This window comes from Rhipicephalus microplus, chromosome 2 (assembly GCF_043290135.1).
Source record: "Rhipicephalus microplus isolate Deutch F79 chromosome 2, USDA_Rmic, whole genome shotgun sequence".
In the NCBI taxonomy this organism is placed as follows: domain Eukaryota; kingdom Metazoa; phylum Arthropoda; class Arachnida; order Ixodida; family Ixodidae; genus Rhipicephalus; species Rhipicephalus microplus.
The window spans coordinates 209,841,101-209,851,819 of record NC_134701.1 but is presented as its reverse complement, the minus strand read 5'-3'; positions in this window follow the sequence as shown (position 1 = coordinate 209,851,819).

Here is a 10,719-nt window from a genome sequence, read left to right as displayed (position 1 = left end):
ATCACATCAAAAAAAATTTTTCACCCGCAGAAATTCATTACTTTGTTAAGTGGGCATAAGAAGATGAACACCGATATTGAAATAAATGAACCAATGTGCTCCAACGTCCAGAAGCGGCATGACTCGTAGGTGAAAGCCACATTTTTTTTAGATGAGAATGAGAAGTAGTTTTTGCGGGGGGGGGGGCTGTGTTCATCCCTCGGCGACCGTCCACTTACCCACTGTGCATGCGCCAGCTCTCCCCCTCTCTTCACGTAACGAAGCGGAGGCAGCCCTCTGCTACCTCCTCCACCCCGAGGACTCCACTCCGTCCTCGCGAGGACTTGAGTGGAGGCGGCGTGGAGGAGGTGGCAGAGCGCTGCCTCCGCTTCGTTTCTCATCTCCCGTTTATCTCTCCGTCACAGCTGTGCGCTCGTATGTAATGCTGCACGCGCTCGCTCCGTTACACTGTCCGGGCAGCGCTGGGTGTTCACTTTGTGGCACACACACAGGAGGGAGGAGGAGAAGGAGGAGGAAACGAAGAAATGAAAGGCAGGGAGGTCAACCAGACGCACGTCCGGTTTGCTACCCTGCACTGGGGGAAGGGGTGAGGGGATATCACGGAAGCCCGACCTCAAAAATGGGCTGTGTTCTGTGACTCCAAGCCATCCCTTCAGAGCTTGCAATCAGCTTTACGACAAAGGGAGCCTCAACAACTAGTGAATGAAATAAGAGAAGTGATTCACGAATTTTTATCGAAAGGACATGACGTGGTGTTCCAATGGTTGCCGGGACATTGTGGTATTGTCGGTAATGACCTTGATGATAATGCTGCCCGATCCGCCCACGCGGACGACCAGACAACCCCAATTCCATTGCCGAGAACCGAGGCTGCAAGGGGCCTTCACTCGTTCACTAACACCATGTCCGAAACTTGGCTGAGTGACCCCAGTGTCAGGAACCACCGCCTACACAAATCGGAGCCATCGAGAAAGCTTCAAGTTATATCGGACCTCTCCCGCCAGGGTGCAACTTTACTGTGCCGCCATTGGTTAGGAGTAGCTTTTACAAAGGCGTACTCCTTTCGCACAGGAATGGCGGATAGCTCCCGATGTGAATCGTGTGACACTGACGAGACAATAGAACATCTACTGTGTTCATGTGAACGTTTTTCGGGCGAACGCAACTTGCTACGCGAAACGTTAGAGACACTAGACAGTAGACCTTTCTCCGAAGAGAAGATACTTGGCTCATGGCTGTACGCGTCGCAGGCCAGCAAAGCGACGTGAGCACTGCTAAGTTTTCTAAAGACGACCGGACTACGCGACCGCTTATAAGCGTGCAATGGACAAGGTCACACACACAGTAACACACACAAATGGGAGGGGGGTAACAAAACCGGTACACAACATACACACAACTCAGCAGACTAATGAAACATACACGGATACACACGAATTGAAACAACAAATGTAAACAGAAGTGAATACCAGCGCTGCTTCGGATTCACACACGGTTCCCTTTAGTAGGAGATGGTGTTATTTTTCTTCTCAGTTCATGTAAATATCCTTCCACCTTGAAAGTTATCTCCACTTTACGTAGTTCTGCATTGCCTGCGATATCAAAGGCATGGCATGGCTCTGCAGCTCATCTGCTTTTGCACCACCTCCGTGATCGGCCCACTTTTGACCAAGTGATGATGTAACATCAGGCAACATATATTGACGTCATGATCCCATCAAAATGACATCACAAATTTTGGTTATTTGAGACTACATGATGACGTCGTATAATTACGTCATCGCGTGACAATGTTTTGTTTTCTCTCCATTGACGTCTCTCGTGTTAAAGCCGCTGCTGGTCAATTTCGCGTTTGATAAGCATTTAAGGCTTTCACCTAAAAACTCTTTTTTGGGCTTTCGTATTGGTATTTTCGTAAAGAACTGACCTCGTATCTTATGTGACCATTGCGGCGTCAGTGCTTGTTCAGATGTGAACGCCATTGTCCTGTTTGCGCGCGCAAACACACACGCGCTTGCACGCACGCACAAACCCACACGCATACACACACGCAAACAGCGGAAAAGAAGACGTCATTATTTCCAAAACCACACATGGAAGCCTGGCTGTTTTAGGTTTTGAAGTGCTGTCACTCTGTTGATTTTTCATATATGTAAGCAATAACTCAACTACCCGCCATTCCTAGTCTGTAACCACCCCCCTCCTTACGTAATGCCCTGTTTAGAATAATTAAGGGTTAATAACTGATGATGATCAAATATAAAGTTAATTGATGTATGACACCGAAATCATTTCGCAGTATGAACAGTTGTGCAACGCATCGGAAATCGCCTCAAATACGGCGTGCAAACAGTGGTTTGCGTACGGCCATTACACCGGCCCCCGACAACCAAGCACACGTTTCTCATCGCTAGTGCAAATTTTTAAGAAAGAGAGCGATTCTTGTGTTCCGTATTAGAAACATAGGGGTCAGGGCTATCGAACTATAAAAACAAGATACATAACTTGAGCAGTAGCGTCAGATTAAGACCTTGACGGAAAGGTATACTGTGTTATATGGCCTTATATTATACCACAGCGCTAATTATACAAACGATGCGGTTTATGGAACGCTGTACATTAGCCGGTTCCACACGGGGCTTTCAGAACAGGAGTGCGCTGCCTGCCGTCGAAGCCGCAACGAAGTCAGCTAGCCATCCGAAGCCGCCACCTAACAAGACGAAATGGATTACCGCGCGAAAGGCGCGTACATCGTGCAAGCTTGTTACGGGGCGTCTCTCGAGACTTGAGACCACGAAGAGAAAAGCGCGCGTTCTCTTTGGGCAGCGCGTGCTCACTTGGCAACGACGACGGTACGAGGCCCTTTTCTCTTGCGATTTAAAGAGGGGCCGCACACTTCAAACGTAGCCTCAGTGACCCGTTATCATCGGTAGTGCACACCACGGCCGCCAGAGGTAACCGCATAGCCATGTTTGTATTGTCGGCCACGAGGCATTGACGCCTTTCACAAAACGAAACAGTGCAATGCGCTTGGTCATTTCGCAGACCCTTCATCGTCGCGAGAAAGCAAACGGTTCAACATTCATCTTTTTTTATCGATATGATATATAAGGAGATGTTGGCGCACAATTGTGACGCCGGCTACTCCTTAGTCCTTGAGTGAAACTTGAACACGTATGCCTTAAGAAAAACATGCAAAGCAGTGCATGGAAAATGGAACACTCGGGCACACATGAGTAAAAACACGCTTATACGCACATATCACCACAAAATGTTAAGGAAATGTTTGAAAGTCAACAAATTAAGTCTCTGCTAATGTTCCTCGTTAACATTCTCCTCTCCTATTCAGGTTCCAGTACAAACTTCACCCCTACCGAACTAGAAATTTCATCAATCAGCCTATTCATCGATCAATCATTCAATCAATCGTTGGGGCATTAGTATCACTATAGATACCGTATACTTATATATCTCATTACTGATGCTCTAAAAGCAGTCTACTGAAGTCCCGCTTCGTGCAGAACAGCTGTTGAGTTAGGTTCACAAAGCATCTTTAACGCCGAAGAAGGCAAGCTTCGGGATCAGTAACGAATGATCCGATACGGGAAGGACTTTTCTGAGGTCATAGAACTCGGCTTTGCTTCGCACCTTCTTCATGCCTAGTGCCAAACACGCATCTTAAAGTTGGCAGTGTAGAAGAGGAATGTGTGAACCAAAGAACGAATCATTGACATTAACTTACTGCTTTTCCGTTGACTTCACCGTCTTACTCAGTTTGTAAGTACCCAAATAAACGTTGTCACAGTCATCTAAATGCGCAATTGCAGATAATCGGCAAGTTACTTACGGGACAGCGGTAAACATATCGACCATAAAGTACTGCACATTGTTCCCATTTTCTTTCTTTTTATCTTTTTTGTTAACGGCAACATTTTTCGCGTCCAATTTGTTTGTCCCCTCTAGTGTCACTTTAGCGGAAGGCGTCCTATATTACATATTTGAGTTTTTCTTGTTTGTCACGCTATTTCGGCAACAGTCAACTTTTTGCCAATCTAACGGAAAACGTCTGCTTGAAGCCTTAGAGTGCGAAGACATCTTCGAAGTTGTAAGACCACTCGGGAAAATGGTTTGGTTGGCCGTACGTTGTTTATTACACTGCAAATACGCGTAATGAGACGCGTAATGAAAAAAAAGAAACATTGCTGTCACTAGGACACGTACAATCATTTTGAATCTTTCATTTATTTCGCTCTTTTTCTAACGATGTGGCGACCCCGCCTGGCTCATATGAGCAACCAGCGGGAAACGCTTCTCTTCCCGCTCTCAGAAAACACCATTCCTCTCATAACTTTGCAGGCCTCTCGGCGTGAAGGGAGGTTGCCTCACATGGACGCTGCCGGCGCCTACCGCCCGGTTAACGCTGCAAGCACGGCACGAGCTGCCGGGCCTCGGCGGTCCCCGCCCCGCCACAACTTGACAACACCGCCGCCGCCAATCCAGCACACGAACTGCCACCGAGGTATGTTAACCACCACGTGGGCTGCTCGGTATTTTATCAAAATAACTGGACTGGATACAAAGTAGAGGGATACTGTGCTAGGAGGAGGAGCAGAGGAAGGACAGGGCGGTTAGCCACTTCTCAGACTGGCTGGCTACCCTGTTCTGGGGAAGGAAATAAGGAGAACGAAAGATGACAGAACAGATATGTTTAAAAAATTGGCCCCGTATCTCCATTTATTCTGCAAATGTCGTCGAACGACGATAGTCTTGCGCGTGAAGAGAGTAAACAAAAACTTGATTTGATGTTCTGCTCAAGAAAATTGGTAAATGGTATTCTGGAGGCACTGCGTTAGAGTTCCTCGAGCGTGCAGTGGAGGCGAACGAGCGCATCAAGTCACGTCACACGTGAGACATGACCGCCATCTGGCAGTTTCTTTTTTTTTTCAAAAACAAAGCGCGTGGATCTGAGACGAGTGTGCGCGCCCGCCTCAGAGGTGATAAGGTGCAGAACGCAGGGCGACGGGTAGGTGCCACCACCATCTCGTTTTAGCAAAGCGTTGGAAACACTCTGCTTTCCGTGCAAGCGTTGGATGGTCAGTGCTGCGTGATAAGCGCTACGGTCCTCAAAATTACTTATGTATGCCTTTTCTAGTAAAAAGCGCACATACAGAATATATACGTGTTGTTATGGTGCCCCAGACACGCGCAATAATTGTTTTTTTAATCGACAATTTCACAAGTATGAACGCTGAGCCTTAAGCAACATAGGTGGGCGCTGCGGATGGGGTCGGCCGCAGTTGACAAATAGACGAATGCACAGACAGACAGACAGACAGACAGACAGACAGACAGACAGACAGACAGACAGACAGACAGACAGACAGACAGACAGACAGGCAGGCAGGCAGGCAGGCAGGCAGGCAGGCAGGCAGGCAGGCAGGCCAAAATTTTTGCGTCGAAGGTCCCCAAGAAGAACTGTCGTCTTTAAAAAAACAGTAAGATTGACGACACTGCTTACATTCTGTCTTCGAGACTACTTGCCCGCAAGAAGCGCCACAACGCTCTCAATGCCTTGGGTGCCAATGATGGTCCCGGCCAATGTCCTCAGACCCTTTCTTCCGACAATTGGCGATTGTCAAGCTTATCTAGAACTTTCGGTAATTTTTTTCTCGGCACTCTTAAGCGAGGATACTCGCAGAGAAGATGGGAAGTTGCCTCCGCGCATCCACAGTTATGGCAAGTCAGGCTGCTGGCCATTCCGATTTGAAATGAATAAGCATTCGTAAAGGCCACCCCGAGCCACAGGCGGCACAAGAGCGTCTCTTCAGCTCCTGATATTCCCGACGAAAGACCGAGCTGTTGGTGTGAGTCCAATTTATGAAGGTGGCTACTGTGAATATGCACCACCTTTTCTTGTACCCATCATCTCCCTTCTTTTTTTTTCCCTTTCCTTATACCCCGTGTTGAACAGCAAGCTAGAGCGCACTAGCTCACGCCAACCTCCTCTGCCGTCTAATAAATTCTCACTCTCTCTACTGCTCCCGCTCATGTTATGATGACAGTGACGAAAGCGTTCTTGCATGATTGTCTGTCCATGTTTGGTTTTAAAGGAGCTAAGGGTAACTTATAAAGGCGTGTTTTTGTTTTGTTTTACTCAATAATAATGGCAACAGACAGCAATGTCAAGAACAATATAAGGGATCTTAAGAACGAGGACCCATGGTCGTGGCTTTGAAAGACGATGTTTGCTTCATCAGGGCTAGTAACAGCAACGGGTTCATCATGGTCTATCTTCTCACAAACGCCCCATGTATCAGCGTTTTCATAATTTTCTCGACCTGCAGACAGGCTGCTTTCGTTGTCAAAATATGAGCGGGTAAAAACATACTTTGTCGCTGGCACTAACCGAACCTGCGGCCTTCGAATAGGTTGCAAGTTCGTTTAGTGCCAGCGGCAAGCTATCTTTTCGTCTTCTTTACCTTTTTTCATGATTATATCATAATTACTACGAGTAACATCCCCTGTACGTTTCTTATCATTATTTCCCCTTAGTTATGTTCATGCGTGTTTCTTGAGCTCTTTTAGCGCGTGGCGGAAAAAAAAGCGTTCAAGCAGTACAAAATCAAGTTGCATCCCGTGTGTTGAGAGATCATCATTGCTTCTTCAACAGCACAGCGCGAATGAAACGGGACAATACGAAGTAACACACAACGGCATCACAAGCGCCGCACGCTTCTTGTTGTACTGAGGTCCACCTCGTTGGAGCAGTGGGTAAGGTGCTCAGCTGCTGTCCCGAAGGTTGCTGGTTCGACCTCCGCTGTGGCGGTCACATTTCGATGGAGGCGAAATAGTATAAAGGCCCGTTTGCTGTTCGATGTCAGAGCACGTTAAACAACACCGGTGGTCAAATGTTTCGGAGCCCTTCACTACGGCGTCCCTCACATTCATATGTATCATATGTGGTTTTGGGACAATAAATAGCAGATAATATTTTTATTTTATTATCAATATTTCCGTAAGAGTGGAAGTAAAATAAATGATAGGGTACAAAAAGTGCACCCACGCCTTAGGTCGGCAAAAAATGCGGAGCTCACTAAGTCTACAATCATGAAATGAATTTTGCTCTTGGGGCTCACTCAGACTAGCCAAAACTTTCCTCAAGCGGACTCTTTCAGACTGCGACTCAATGGAATTTTGATTGATGTGTGGGGTTTAACGTCCCAAAACCACCATATGATAATGAGAGACGCCGTAGTGGAGGGCTCCGGAAATTTCGACCACCTGGGGTTCTTTAACGTGCGCCCAAATCTGAGCACATGGGCCTACAACATTTCCGCCTCCATCGTAAATGCAGCCGCCGCAGCCGGGATTCGATCCGGCGACCTGCGGGTCAGGAGCCGAGTGCCTTAGCGACTAGACCACCGCGGCGGGGCTCAATAGAATTTTTCTGAACCGGGCTTACTCGGACTAATGGGTTTATTTGAGGCTGAGTTAGTCGAATCACCAGTTCGTTAGCGTAATTAGCTTTCTCGATAACGGTGTCAGTGTTTAAGGCACGAATTTTGACTTCGTACGCTCACGTAAGAAATACTAGTAGTTCTAATAATAATAATTGCTGGTGTTTACCGTCCCAAAACCAACACATGACTATGATCGACGCCGTTTAGACTACCTGATGTTCTTTAACGCGCAACTAAATCTAAGCAGTCGAGCCTCAAGCACTTTAGCCTCCATCAAAAAGGGGGCTGGGATTCGATCCCGCGACCTGTGGGTCAGCAACTGAGTGTCTCAGCCACTAGACCACCATGGCGAGTATATCAAGAACTTCCTGTTAAATCTCTCTGCTGATGAATGAATATCACCCCTGTGGCTACTACATACCGAGCTGGCGTATGAACGCTAGCGCGTCGAAATATGTGGTAGCAGACGCAGATATAAATGCGAACTGGCAAAAGGCTGTTAATAATGCTCTATCTGAGTGAGTTTAAGTTTCATACTCGACTCTATTTTGCACTTAACGTTACTTTGTTACTGAATTCAGAATAAAGGCGAAGGCTCGTCCGAGTGCTGCCCTCTCTATCATAACAATGTATGGGGCGGCTGTGTGTCCCCCCGATTCAGCGCGCGCTGCTCCCTATTATCTCAATGCATGGGGCTGTGTTTGCGCCTCTCCTCTAAGGTGACTGGGGGGAGGAGGGGGGGGCGCCCACTTTGCCATTGCGCGTGTCTACGAGCTCGATGACACGACTGTGTGAACAGTGAAGCGCCGCAGCATGCTACAAGACAGATTCAATGCTTGTATAATAGTTCAAAGCGTCGGCGAAGTTAGCAGGACCGGAATGAATGAAGCTTGCCGCGAGGAAACGCTGCGTAATCGCCGGCATACGTCTTTTTTCAAACTACGAAAGCACATTTGAGATATTTTCCCGGTATCACGAATAGAACGTTCGACACAATTAAGCATATACCTTTTATAACGCGTTCGGACGGACTTCAAACGACAGTTTCAGTGGGGGTATTCACAAGATAATGTGCGCATTACATATTACGGTGTACCTCGGTGTTAGTCATGCGAGCAACCCATTTGCAAGCTGTGCTGTGTATGCAGATATCGAATCTGAAAGAGCTCGGCGTACTTCAACGCTACGCTGAATGCAATTTTTGCAAAGACCTAATGCACGTCGAGCATTTGCTCATTAGAATTTCGCAAGCTTATACTTGATGCAACTTTCTTAAATCCCTGCTTCATAGTCGTTTTGAAACAATTTTTACGTCTGCTGCAGCACAAAAGCCCATGCTCTGAATCTCCAATTTTCTTTATCTTCTGCGAGCTATAGTTCCATTTTGCACCCGCAAACTTTCTGATTTGGTCGCTCCATCTATAACGTCATCCCATCTCTGTATACGTCACCCAATCCTTAGTATCCGTTCCGTAGTTCTAACAGGCCAACAATTCTCCGTCCTTCGCATTACGTGGTCTGCCCAAGTCTACTTCTTCCTAATGTCCACTACAATGTTGGATACCCTGCATGTTTTCTAATCTGCTCTACCAATTTACGTACTCTTGAGTTTATGCCCAACATTACCTTTTGATTCGTAGCCCGTTGCTCGGTTAACATAGCTTAACGTGGCTTTTAACAAGCAGGAAGAATATGCAATGATTCTCTCAGTTTCAGTGACCTTGTATATTTTTGGCATAAATGCCTCATGCACCTCGTTCACAGCTCATTTTCTGCTCAAGGCATTGGGAACGCCGAAGAAATCAAAAGTGGATTGTTTCAGCGATAAAATAATGATGGCTTGTAGAGAGGTTAACCACATGCACGTTGAAGCGCAATTGTTTTCCATAAAGTCACGCACTCATTTCATGTGCATGCCTTACTAAACCAGCGGTCGCAGAAAATTCATTCAAACTTGAAATAATTTAGCGCATCAATAACATATGCTGTGGTGTTGCCTATTCACAGTGTAACTCATAAACCTGTTTTGAATCGCCTCTAAACGGTATGCGGAATATTGCGTGGAGCAGCCGTGCAAGGACGAAGCAGTTAAAAATAGGCCTTTATTCACCCTGCTTTTTTGAGCTTCATCATTACACTGCACCACAACGCCTAAGCTTCTTATGTTAGACTTAACATAAGAACCTTAGGCAGGTGAGGAATGTGTGTTCCTCTTCGCGAGAAAGCAGAGCAAACCTAAATGAGGTGGCGACAATTTGCTCGGCATAAATCTAGAAAATGCGGGCATCAAGGAGAAGCGGCTGGTTTCGAGTGGTCTAGAAGAGATTGACCAACTTGGCTGATAGCGACTCTTAAAACCCCTGTTGCAACAGAATGCAAACTAGTGTCATCTTAATATGCTCACGCAGTGCACCGAATAATCCATTCCCCCCATATTCCCAAACTGCGGCCCAGAGCCGTCTTTTTCTTTGAAATAAAAGTTCCATTCTTTCATTCATTCGCACTGCAGAGGCCATTAAGCCCTGCTCACTATACTGAGATATCCCCCGTCTCTCTAGTGCTTATTTGTACTTCTTCCTCTTCGTCCCCTGTGGGCCGGCTTGCTCTCGCGATGAAAGCTACAAACGGTATAGCGTACAGATACGTCAAGTGAAAAGATGCTTTCAAGAGGGCGTTGAGCCGAGTTCATAGCTCCGGCTTCATTAGAATACACAGCGCTAAATGAATACAAGCACATGAGGAGAGAACAGCGTCCATCCTTGTTCCTACCCCATGTGTTGTGTTCGTTAAACGCTTTGAATTCCAAAAGATGCACGTGTTTGAATCATCTTGCATGACTATCTATCTATCTATCTATCTATCTATCTATCTATCTATCTATCTATCTATATATATATATCTATCTATCTGTCTTGCACGTACGCGCAGCAAACGCCTGCAAACTTGCTTCTTCGTCACACAAGAAGTTAAAGAAAGAAGCCAACTTTAAAGCTGGCTTGGGTAATTGTTTCGTTCAAAATAATTAATATTCAAGATGTCACCAAGCGATACTATAGCATAAAAGCGTTGCGTGGAGGGAAGAGGGCCTCACATGAAGCGTACACATCTTAATAAAAGATGGAAGCAGCACTTGCCCATAGACCATAATTAACCGCTGAGTTCGAACGATACCTCAACTCTCGATTCCGTTTCGTGTGTGCTCCCCGTCTCTGTGTGGTTCAAATTCTTTTGAGGCGTTCAACACGCACCAACGTGCCCA